Below are 12,869 nucleotides of genomic sequence, written 5' to 3'. Positions count from 1 at the left end.
TTTATGTAGGACTAGGGCATCCATGTTTCCAGCACTCTGCTAGTTTATTTGTATCGTTGTATCAAAAGGAGGTGTTACAAAAGTGTCATACTCTATGAATTAGTCTAAGATTTTCTTTAGGGAAATGTTCACGGTGAATCCTCTTGACTTCTTACATTTGGATTCTCTTGAATGTTGTAGATTTGTAGCATATATAAAGGTCCCCTGTTTGTGTAGGGTACTCTTTAGGGAGCTGTTCACAGTGAATCCTCTTGGCTTCTTACATGTGAACTCTCATGAGTGTTGTAGTTTTGTAGCACATATAAAGGCACCCTGTTGGGCACACCTATATCACACCCATTGGTCATTCATTGTCCCTTACCCTTGGTGTTATGCTCTTGGCTTCTTCCTATTGTGAGTTTACATTGGTGGCTTGCTTTGGGGGTTTGCTGAAGGATCAAGTAGTGAGGATGCATTCAAGGTGCTTTAAGGTTTGGACTCTAGGTTCTATAAATATGACTTGGGGCTCAATGGTGCAACACTTTTCATGTGGTCACCCTCCTCTTCCCCGGCCTGGCGATTGAGTACCGCCAGTTGGTGGAAGACTTTGGGAGGCTCTTCAACACTGTCCTTCCCGCGTCCTTCGCTGATACAATGACAGTGGCAGGGGTCCCAAAGGTACGGGTGGCAGTGAAGGAGGTCAAGAATATCCCACAGTTCCTAGAGATTGAGGCAGGCGGGCATTTCTTTAGGCAGCAGGTCATTGTGATTGGGCAACCAGGGCAGTGCTTGCGCTGCCACGACTTTGGGCATTAGGCAGCACTTTGTATACGGTTTGGAGCCAAGGCGGCTCCGCCCACAAGTCCGCAGGTGGACGCTGATGGTTTCACAAGGGTCCAGAGGCGACAGAGAGGGAGACGGAAAGGAGGGGCGTAGCCAACCCCTCAGGCTCAATCTCGTCAAAAGGATGATGGCGGACGAGTGCCCCCCTTTCGGCAGAGCACTCCACAGCCCCCCCTGTCCGCCCCACCCGATAGGACCGATCCCCCCCATTTTCTCCACATGAGCCACAGACTGCCTCGCCGAAGCCCCCACAGGCCTCTCACCGCTACCCCCCAACGGCCCCCCCCCCCCCCCCCCCTCTTCACATCCCATCCCCCCCTTCTCTCCACTGACCTTGGCCCACACCCCCCCCTTGCCAGGGCTACCACCCCCTCCCCACACCCACCATGCATCTCTAGCCATCCCACCATAGCTCGATCCACTCCACCCCCATCACACCCCCCCCCCCCCCCCCCCCCTACCGAGCACCCCTCTTGATCTGCACCCAGGTCAGGTGAGCCCCCTCCGACCCACTCCCCCTCCTCCCATAGGAGGTGATGAGCCACACACACCTACCTCCTCTGCACACCAACAGTCTCCCCCCCCCCCCCCGTCCACATAGCCACCAGCTCATCTACCTCTGCCACCCGCCATACTTTCCCGAGACAGGCACAGCTGCTGCCACAAGAGTTTTTTCGTAGTGGCCCATAGTCTTACCTGTGAGTTGCGGAGCGCAGAGAGTTCCCACTACCTCTAGAGGTGGGGATCTTCGTGGTTCGTAAGTCAAGGAGGGGCAAGGTCCACCTACTAGCACCACCGGATGGACTAAACTACGCTTTCTTTTTTCAGTCATCTTTCTCAGAGGAGTGGACGACTATACAGATTGAGGAGGAATTAAAGAGTCAGGTGGCAGATCACATCTCCCAGTGGATAGGAGATGAAGGACTAGCAATGTTCGCACAACAATGGCCCGGTTGCATGATGGACATTAACTGGTGGGCTGGCGCCGACGTCCCGCATTTGAGCATTATCTTTCGAGCCCCCCCACAGTGGGGAGCGCCGAGGGACGTGATCGACTGGCCCCCGGCACAGGCGGCCCGCTTCTACCAGTGTACAGAGTCGCGGTTTTCAGCATGGTTGATAGATGCATTGATAGTATCACTTGGAGCATCTATCACCCCTATGGTCCAGCCGAGGGCCACCATGGGGGACTGGAGCTCACCATCCAGACCGGCGGCCAAACGTACCTGCATGCTTCACAGTCTCTCTTCCTCATCTGCAGCTTCCACACTGAACAGATGCCTGTTCGGTTAGTCACAGGTTTCCCCATGAGTCTACATCTTGCATCCTGGAATGTGAACAGTCTCCACTACAGTGGGGCGCGTGGCTCGAGGAAGTTGATTGTCCGGCAGGAGCTGCAACCTGCCCTCGCCGGACGGATAGACATCTTGCTACTGCAGGAGCACAAGCTCACCCTCGCCCAGGCTTAGCGGGTTGGGAAGGTACTGCTGGGCAGCTCGCATACCTATTGGGAGCAAGCCATAGTTGCCCACGGCAGGAGCGGGGGCGTATGCACCTCTATTGGCCCGAGTCTCACCACCTGTATACGAGACCATGGGACGATAGTGGCAGGAAGGGCTCTATGGATCAGAGTGGATATTGGGGACTCGTGTATTGGAGTCCTCAATGTCTATGCCCCTACGGAGGTTAGGGCACGCAGCAGGTTCTGGGTGGAGATTGTAGATGGACTCCTAGAGGTGGATTCCTGGATTGTTGGAGGAGATTTCAATAATCTGGAGGCTTTGGAGGACCAGCATGGCAGAGGAAGAAACTACCAGAGCACGACTGGGGAGGAGCAAGAGGCATGGGAGGTCTTTTTGCTTGCAGTCGGAGCACGGGATGCCTGGAAAGACCCTGCCTTTCATAGGAGGGAGAGGTCGTTGGACTTTTCTTGGGGTTACAGGTGGCTAGGCGGAGCCTTGTTGGAGCAGTTGGACAGGTTTTATGTGGGAGAGTGGGGAGGTTCTCGTGGAGGCCAGATTGAGCAGTTGGCAGGCACCACATTATCCGATCACTGCCCGGTTCTCTTGGCACTTGATCCCCCAGCATCCGTCCTAGATACACGATCTTGTCAGATCCCTGACTCGATCTATAGGAGGGAGGAGGTGTCCAGACAGATAGAGCAGATTTGGACTAGAGAGTGGGTTAGGAGGGACAAGATTGTAGAGGAGGTTGCAGAGGTCCTAGCCGAGTCAAGCAGAATTTGCCAAGAGGCAGCCCTACAGGCCAGGCAGCAGTGCTGGGAGGAGGAGAGAGCACTCCGGCGGGACCTGGCAGTGACGCAGAGATTGTTGCAGGAGGCGCCAGGGGACCCCATCCTCCACGCACAGGAGGTGCGCGCGCGTGCAGCCATTGCTGGCCTAGAGGACAGGCGCTCGGAGTTCTCTTTCCGCACTTCAGCAGCCTTTTGGGCGCAGAAGGGAGACACAATGTGCAGGGAGTTCTTCCAGGTGCACCAGCCCCGCACCGCGGGAGAGAAAATACGTAGCCTTAGGGACCAGTATGGGAGGACCCATTCTAGCCCTGATGAGGTGATAGAGATTGCCACCGACTATTACAGATGCCTCTTCCAGCAGGAGGCAGCTTCAATTAGAGGACAGAGATGCAGACAACAGGTATGGGATCATATCCTGTCCCTCGTCATAGAGGAGACAGGACACGCCCTCCTAGTCCCCTTCACAGAGAACTAGAGGAGGCTTTCCATACACAAGATGGGCAAAAATGCCCGGGGGAGGATGGCCTCTCTAAGGCCTTCTTCACTAACTATTGGGAGATGGTGAAGGATCCCCTACTGAGGGCTTTCTAGGAGATATTCACCTCAGGACAGATGCCAGGGCGGCTCTCGGCAGGCCTTATCAGTCTTCTCCCCAAAGGGGGAGACCGGTTGGAGCTATCCCAATGGAGACCGATCACCTTATTGTCAGTGGCCTATAAGGCTCTGGCAAAGATGATTGGTAGACGATTACGCCATGTGCTTCCAGACATCATTCATGACACATAGACAGGCTTTGTCCAGGATAGGAGCATCCTAGACAATGTATTTACATTCTTTGAGGTGAGAGAGTGGGCTCAGCACAGTGGGCAAAGACTGGCAGTACTACTCTTGGACTTTGAGAAAGCCTACGATAGGGTGGACTGGGATTTCCTAGAGGGTACCATGGTGAAGTTAGGATTTCCCCACGCTTGGACTCGCGGGGTCTCTGGCCTGTACAGATCAGCCACCAGCAGGGTTCTCATAGGCGGAAGGCGAGGGGAGGAGGTCTGGCTGGAGAGATCGGTCCAATAGGGCTGCCCCCTGGCCCCATACCTGTTCCTACTCTTCGTAGAGGCGATGTTTCACTTTCTTAGGTCACGTGTGAGTGGACTACGCGGCCTCCGACTTCCAGTGAGAGAGGAGACTGAGTTGTTAGACTCAGAGTACGCAGACGACACAAGACTCTACATAGAGGACGATGAGGTGATGCTGGAAAGAATGAGGTTGTCTCTTGAGGTGTTCTGTGTTGCAGAGGGTGTGAAAATCAACTGGCGAAAGTCGGTTGGTTTCCTCACAGACCCGAACTCCAGCACGGAGTGGGTGTCCACTTGGGATTTAGATGGGTGAGCAGAGGGTAGACCGTCCGATACCTAGGGTTCCAGGTGGGACTTGATATCACTCCTGCCCAACAGTTTCTTCCTGTTCTAGATTCTATTAGGAGGAAACTGACCTACTGGAGCATGGCTTGCCTCTCACTAGTTGGTCGAGCCCTTGTGGTTAACCAGGTCCTCCTAGCGATGGCCTAGTACATCGTCTTGTGTTGGTGTTTCTCCTCATCGTGTGTAGGGCAGCTTTGCCGCCTGGTGCGGAATTTCCTTTGGTCGGGGTCTGATGGCTCCAGAGACTCCAGGGCCAAGGTGGCATGGGCGACCATCATACGATATCGATCAGAGGGAGGGCTTGGGATCATAGACCCAGAATATCAGAGTATGGCCCTCTTTGGCAAGCTAGTTGTCCGCGGTCTCACACCATGCGGGCAGACCTGGAAGGTCTTACTGCAGGAGGGCCTTCAGGACTCTAAACCGAGGCTTGGCGGGGAATGGAGGCTGTCCCTGAGATGGATCTTCACTTCAGCCCAGATTACCCCGCCCAGATTACCTTTCCTGCGGAGCCTACTCTGCGTGTGGCAGGGCCTCCGTAAGGCCCTAATCCAGAGCCCCCTAGGTTGCCAGGAGGAAATAGATAGTCAGTTGGTGATCTGGAACCTCCAGGTCAAAGATAGGAAAGGGGCACAGATAGGTGAGCACCCCCACATCCAGTGGGCTGGATGGGAGGCCGGCCCGGCTCGTTCCATCAGGATATGGCGAGAGGTGTACAGGATGGCAGACAAGGAGGTGCTACAGCGAGTATCAGGGTGCACGAGAGGAGTGGAGTTGAGGAGAAGAGAGATAGACGCAGCAATACCTCCGGAGTGGCTTGCCCCCTCGATACGAAAACCGATAGAGGCTGGGGAGGTATGGGCAGCCAGGTTCTCTCCAGCAGGCATCCCTCTTCAGGTGGCAGGTAGGGTGGGTAGTGCCCTCCAGGGGACCTTCTTTGCCGTTCAGGATGGGGGACATCTGGCCCTTGATAGAGGGCAATAGGATGAGGGTATTGCCACCCTTTCATGGAGGAGGATTCCGGTGGTGGGTCTTCAGGGGAAGACTTGGCGACTGGACCCCTATGTTTTCTGGATGGAGCTCAAGGAGTGGCGCCTTTGGATCTGGGAGGGTAGACCACTTGATGAGCTGGAGTGGGATCCAGGAGAGTGGCTATGGCCGGCCTCTGCGGTTGCAAAAAAGCCACCCAGGTTCCTAGAATACACTGCCAGGATTGGCAGACATGTACTGATGTAGGAGGATATGGACAGGGCGCCGTCACGCATCAGGCACTGGGCGGAGCACAGCATCATGGAGCCCTTCCGACGGACCTTCTGGCGCTGCCTATGGGATAGCTGGAGCCCGAGGAGGGTATCGTATTTTTTATGGCTGGTGGCACATAGAGGATTGGTGGTGGGAAGTTGGCTTGCCTAGATGCAGAAGGAGGGAGGTTGTAAGCGCTGCACACAGCAGCTTCTAGAAACCCCAAAGCACTGCCTTTGTTATTGTAAGAAGGCGTAGCTGGTATTGAGAGGAGCATGCCGTATCCTTCGACGTATAGCCCCCAGCCTCGGGTATATTTCATGGGGAGCTTTCTGTTGGCAGACAGTTAGCCAAGGCCGTCACCTTCTGTATGAGGCCGGGATGCAGGACACGATTTTCATGATCGAGGCAGGGTCATGCGCAGTGGTTGGTCTGGAAGCTTTACCTATCCGACAGGTACTGGAGCCCACACAGACCGCTCAGAGATATGGGAGATCATAGGGAGTCTTACTGGATGGCATATCTGGAAGGCACGATGCCAGGTGGCCTTCGGCTGTGAGAGACTCTCAGCACCTGCGACCTTAGCAGAGCTATGGACCTCCATCATTCACTCCCTCCGTGGCCGATGGGGTTAGGTGCAGGGCGAGTCCAGGGCTCGTCAGGAGCTCCGTGGTTACTTCATGCGTACTTGGGGCGGCCAGGGCCTATTCTTCGTGATGCAGGCAGGCAGTCCCATTTGGCGATATACCCCTCCCCCATGGCTTCTTGCCCCCATCCCCCCTAGACCGCCTTGAGAGGCTTGTATACATGATGTAGTGGTGATTTTGCATCAGCTCTAGTTTATTCTGTTGAGCATGAGCACTCTATTGTAATTAGTTTTTTTTTTGAGTAATATAATCAGCCACATTCTACTTGAAAAAAAAAAAAAAGACTCTGGACCGTAGGGGGCTCTATCCACACGCTGGGATGGTGTGGGCTGGTGGTATGGGACATCAGCCCTTGCATTGGGAGCTTGGCCTGACATGTTGGTTCCCAAGCTCAGGGGTGAGCTCAATAGGCTCTACAGCTAGGAGGTGAGCTTGATGTCCATCCCTGATGTTTCTCTTTGTGCTTATATGGTTTGAGTCATGTCATATGTGCAGGTTGATCTGCATGGGTATATCAAGATTTCTCTAGAGTACTACACAACCTTGTTGGATCCCATGACTAGGCCCCTTTGTTTTGAGAAAGACAAAGAGTTAATATGGCTAAGCACCAGGATAGTGCTCATAACAAGATGAGCAGGCATTTGATGGCTCTTTTCACAAAGGAGGAACTTGAGAGGTGCTTCTAGCCTTGCCCTCAAGCAGGTGTCTAGGAGATGATGGATTGGACAACTCCTTGAGATATTGGATTCTTATCAGTATGTGCCTCATTGCAGATTTTCAAGAGATAAGGCATCAAGAGACATGCTAGAGAGACTAGCCAAGGGATTGATCCATCTCATTTCCACAAGTAGCAAGGACAAATTGGACATTACACATTCAAGACTGATCACTTTGTTTGGAACTACTTACAAGATGCTTGCAAAGGCAGTTAGTCTCAAATTGGACCCTTTGATGCCAAACATTATCCATGCCACTCAAACAGGTTTTGTTCAAGAGGTAACATCTTGGACAACATCTTCACCATTTGAGAATCCACCACCCTTGTCCGTCCTAGGAACTAGGACCTCATTGTGCTTCTTCTTGATTTCAAGGTGTATGCCCCTGTAGATTGAGACTTCTTGGAAGGCAACATGCTGAAGATGAGATTTCTAGAGTAGTGGGCCAGAGTAGTTGCAGCCCTTTGTTCTTCATCCCTTCAGCCATAGATTTAGAGGAACCTTTGGGATCAGAGATCCAAATAGTGGGAGCATAGCCTTATTGATTAAGCTTATTGTCAAGTGGAAGAAACTTTTGTTGTGGAGGTTACAGTCTATTATACATATACTTGGAGGACCATGGCAGCCTAGCATTCACTGGATTTTTCAGCAGATCAAGATCAAAGACCGAGGGAGGAGCTTGAGGTTAGATTTGCTGCTGCCATCATCAGAGGCTGGAGATCTATTCCATTTGGCCTTTATTAGTTACCACCAACCATAGTTGAAGAGAAGAGTAGGAAGCCTCTTTTCTTCAATCACTTCCTGAGATCAAAGTCTGGCCACACTCATGGGATAGAGGACTTATCTTTCTTGTGGGAGATTCTCCATGCTGGTTGCTTTCTCAGGTGGAGACTAGGTTGATTTTCGAAAGCTATTGCAAGAGTTTCAGAGGCAAAGGCATTAAGGTCTCAAAGGCAGCAAAGCTATGGGAGGTATAGTGAGAGGGACCCCCCCTAAGGGAAGGAAAAATACTGCGACTTCTCAAACCTGGATTGGTTTCTTCTCAAGAGGGGACATCCTTCCTGGGGTCATTGTGACTAGCAGACACAAGGTCTTTGCTTTCATAACGGAGGAGAGTGGTCGCCTTTAGAGAGAGGAGATCAATGAGGCTGAATTCAGAGGCTGCTCTAGAGAGAGAATCGTAGTGGCACACTGTGAGAGAATACTCTCTTTCTTTGGCTAGTACCTTATAGGAGTTTGGGAGTTCGTACATGGTCAATTTTGGTAGGGCCCCAATGGTATATGCAAGATGTAGTGAGTTGGATGAGATTCAAAGGCACTGTCCCCAATGCCCAAGAGGCATGGAGAGCCCTTAGGATGGTCTTTCATGGCACAACAAAAACTATGATTGTGACTTCGAGGGCAATAGCTTGCGCAAACAAAGGCCCAACATGCTGATAGGAGAATTTTCAGGACAGTCACTCTTTCCTTATCATTGGCCAGCGTTTGAGCAAGATCCCCACTCCAAATTAACCACATGTACACAATAGGGTGAAGGACATTGTCAGGCGGGAGCTGATTGCTAGTATCATGGCTTAGTACATTTGGACTTCAAGGTGTAGCCATGCCATTCACCTCTTGGATGCTTACAGTATAGACTCTTTCTAGGATTTGTATCATCCATACATGCATATATATATATATATATATATATATATATATATATATATATATATATGTATATGTATATGTATATGTATATGTATATGTATGTATACATATACATACATACATGTCTATGTATATATATATATATATATACATAGACATGTATGTATGTATGTATGTATATATATACATACATATACATACATGTAGCTATGGAGGAGAGAGAAACGAGATAGTGATAGTGAGTGAGTTGAAGCAAGAGAGTAGAGCATACTAGCTAAATTGAAAGATAGAGTGAAAGTACAACTCTAGTTTAGGTCATAGGTTGACCTAACTGGCCTTTCACCAACTAACTAGAGTTAGGTTTATTTACTCTAGAGCATACTATTACTTCTTTAAGTTCCTAGATACTAGGTGTGCACACCCTATATTAACACTTAGTGTCCACACCACACGAAATACATTGGGCATTGCCTAGAATCGCCAAATTCTAACACCCCCCTATAGTGCCAACATCATGAAGTATAAGGATGATCAATCACCAAAGGATAATAAGTACAAGGACTTTTGAAAAACCTTAAACTTTTCATGTGGTAATGCTTTGGTGAAAATGTCTGCAACATTTTCTTGTGTGCATACATACATCAGGCTGATCTCTCTTGCATAGCATCTCTCTTTGACATAATGGTAATGCACCTCGATGTGTTTCGTGCAAGCATGAAGAATGGGTGTAGAACCCTTCAATGGTGAATGTAAATCGGCCAACAATCTATGCAACTATACACATTCCACTATTGCCGTGAAGGCTCCCTTGTACTCAGCCTCACAAGACGAGGTGGCCCCTATAGGTTGTTTCTTGCTTAGCCATGAAATGCATGAACAGCCTGGAAAGAAACAATGTCCACTAGTAGATTGCCACTACATCACCAACCGAATTTGAATCACTGTAAGTTAGTAAGTATAAGTCTCCCCCTGGGTAATAATAATGCATGTGACTAAGTATCTTTCAAGTATTTGAAGATCCTCTTAACAGCTTGCCAATGTGCAATCTGTGGGCTATGCATATATCTGCTCGCTTGAGATATTGCATATTGAATGTCAAGGTATGTGTTGCAAAGGTAAATAAGATAGCCAATAGCTTGGTTGTAAATTGCAACATTATGTATCTCTTCACCATCACACATAGACAACTTTAAGCCTAGCTCCATAGGAGTGTACATAGGTTTGCAATCTTGCATATTAAACCTATGTAACAGCTTATCCACATACTATGACTATGACATGATGATACCGTGCTGATTTTGGGTGAACTGAATTCCCAAATAATAGTGTAGGCAGCCCATATAGCAAATGCATGTTTTAATTCAGCCTTGAAATCTGCAATTTTTCTCTCCATAGGTCCAGTGAGCAGCATGTCATCTACATAAAGAATGATAATCGGCAAGTCCCCCCCTTCATTCTTAATGTTTAGAGTGGGAGTAGTTGGACTATTTTTGAACCCTTTGTTGGCCAAATAAGTATTAATTTTGAGTATTATGTACGAAGAGTCTATTTGAGACCATAAAGAGCTTTATGAAGCTTGCATACCATGTGCTCTTTCCTTTTGATCACAAACCCTGGACACATAAATATTCTCATGCAAATCCCCATTCAAGAATGTTGTCTTGATGTCCACAACTAATATACTTTCTAGCCATAATTTACAGCCATAGCAATTACACATCTCACCATACTCATACGGGATGTAGGAGAAAAAGTTTCATCATACTCTATGCCTCTCTTCTATAGATAGCCTTTTGCTACCAATTGTGCTTTTTGTACTTGTCAATTGCACCATCAGCTTTGCATTTGAGTTTAAAAACCCATTTTGTGCTAATGGTCATTTTGCCAGGTGGTAAATCCACAAGATCCTATGTAGAGTTAGTGGCAATGGAGTCTAGCTCATCTTGCATGGTCTACAATCAATGTACATCTTGCTGAGCTTCGGCCAAGGAAAGTATGTTCATCATCATTCAATAGTGAGCTCATAAACATAGGCTCATCACAATCATCTACGTCCGTAATATCAGCCAAATGTGCCCCCTTGCACCATATGCCACATGTTTTGGAGCCCTTCTAGTACCTTAAGGTAAAGGAGCATCCATTTTACTCTTCTAGAGAGTTCGTAATAGCCATCTCAGGATTGTTTTGGCTGCATTTACAGCAGCACTTTCCTATTGTACTACTTCCATTGCATGTAGCAATCCATCGTCAATAGCCTGCCATTCGGGAGTATATGGTGCAGCAATAGCTTGCTGTAATAAGTTTGTCTTGCCACTTATAGCAGGCACAGACTCCAAAGAAAGTGGCAAAAGGCCCTCAAAGACATCACCAATGTCATGGGTGGCTGGCATTTGGAACCGGTCATGTGAAAATGTGGCATTTTTAGCAAATAAAACATTCCTACTAACAAAAACTTTTTTCATGCAGGGGTCATACAAGCAATAGGACTTGCTCTCCAAACTGTAGCCAATAAATATACATTTTACAGCCTTATCATATAGCTTCCCATGAATCTCTTTTGAAACATGCACGTGGGCTATGCAACCAAACACCCAAAAGTAGCCAACTTTGGGTTTCTTGCTATGCCAAGCTTTGAACGGTGTTATCATCTTCAAAGCCTAAGTGGATGCATGATTCAACACATGATTAGCACACTAAAGGCCTTCTAGCTAAAATTTATGAGGCAGCCCCTTGCTTTTTAACATTCAACAAGTCATTTCCATGAGAATGTGATTCTTCCTTTCAGTAACTCCATTTTGCGGAATGGTCATTCTAATAGTGGCTTAATGCGTAATGCCACAATCAAGAATATATGTCTCAAAAGCACAACACATGTACTCCCCTCCTCTATCTGTACTAAGTGTTTGCACTTTTAAGCTAGTTTCAGCCTCAAGCTTTGCCATAAGATGTTTAAAATGCACAAATACATCAGGCCTTCAATCCATACACCCATGTATAGTGTGAGTAGCCATCAATAAATATAACAAAGTAAAGATGACCCTCAAGTGCACCTGTCCTCATAGGACCATGAATATCAGAGTGAATAAGCTGCATTTTTTGGACAGCATGCACTACACGATCCTTTTTGAAGTCAAACCTATGTATCTTGCCCAGAATACATCCTTTGCACGCACGAGGAGATGGAGTCTTCATTGGAGGCAATGCATCTACCATATGACACCTCTAAAGGGGTAACAAACTCTCAAAACTCATATATCCATAGCGGGCATACCATAGCTCTGTATTTTGCATAGCTCCATTGTCAAAATACTATAGAAGAATCATAACTGCATGTGAGAAATGCACGATCCTCCTCCACAAAGTTGGCTGGAGCATCACCATCCACTGATTTGTTGTTTAATGTCTCTTGGATAACCAAACCGGGGTCGTCCTTCTCTTTGGCCAATCTCTTTCTGCATTCATTGATATAGTGACCGAGCTTTTTGCAATAATGGCACTTTTCCTTTTTTTCAAACTTTTCTGAGTCTTGGATAGCCTTATGTGATGGTTTTCTGGCATCACCCTTTTGTTGATTTTTTGCATTTTGTCTGACTTTACCTTTGCCTTTGAACATGGAAAGCATAGCCACATCACTTGAATGGAATGCAACATTCTTTCGAGTCAGTTCCTCGTGCAACAAGAGGCCTTTTAACTCCATAAATGTAAGGGGTTGCCCCCCCTCTCTCCAAAAAAAAGATAACATCAAAGAGGACTAGAAACCAAGATATGACACGAGAAGAAAGTTCACTATGATGTTTACCAATTCGGCATCTTGAATAACCTCATTAACATTGAGTAGCTACTCATGCAAATCGTGCATGTGAGTAACGTGATCTGTCATGCTATCACTCTCATCCATGTTCACATTAGCCAACTCTCTGCAGAGATAGGATATCCTGGCCTCATTGCGGGCTGCAAATATACACTCAAGTATATCCCATGTTGATTTTGAGGTCTTACAAGACTGAATGTGCGGAATAATTGCCCTTTTTACTAACAAGGTAATCAAAGAAACGGCCTATGCATCTTTCAGATCCCATTTTCTTTGATTCTTTGTAGGAGGGATAGCAACAATACTAGC

General features: G+C 48.1%; 1 protein-coding gene across 1 annotated transcript in view; it reads left to right on the top strand.

Annotated features, from left to right (window-relative positions):
- Positions 1–12,869, top strand: part of LOC148038773 (uncharacterized) — a 124,538-nt gene that overhangs the window by 104,287 nt on the left and 7,382 nt on the right. The window lies entirely within an intron of this gene.

Source organism: Lygodium microphyllum, chromosome 3 (assembly GCF_053477565.2).
Source record: "Lygodium microphyllum isolate KBCC chromosome 3, Lygodium_microphyllum_v1.1.10, whole genome shotgun sequence".
In the NCBI taxonomy this organism is placed as follows: domain Eukaryota; kingdom Viridiplantae; phylum Streptophyta; class Polypodiopsida; order Schizaeales; family Lygodiaceae; genus Lygodium; species Lygodium microphyllum.
The sequence above is the reverse complement of the archived record's forward strand: the minus strand, read 5'-3'. Positions and strand labels throughout refer to the sequence as shown.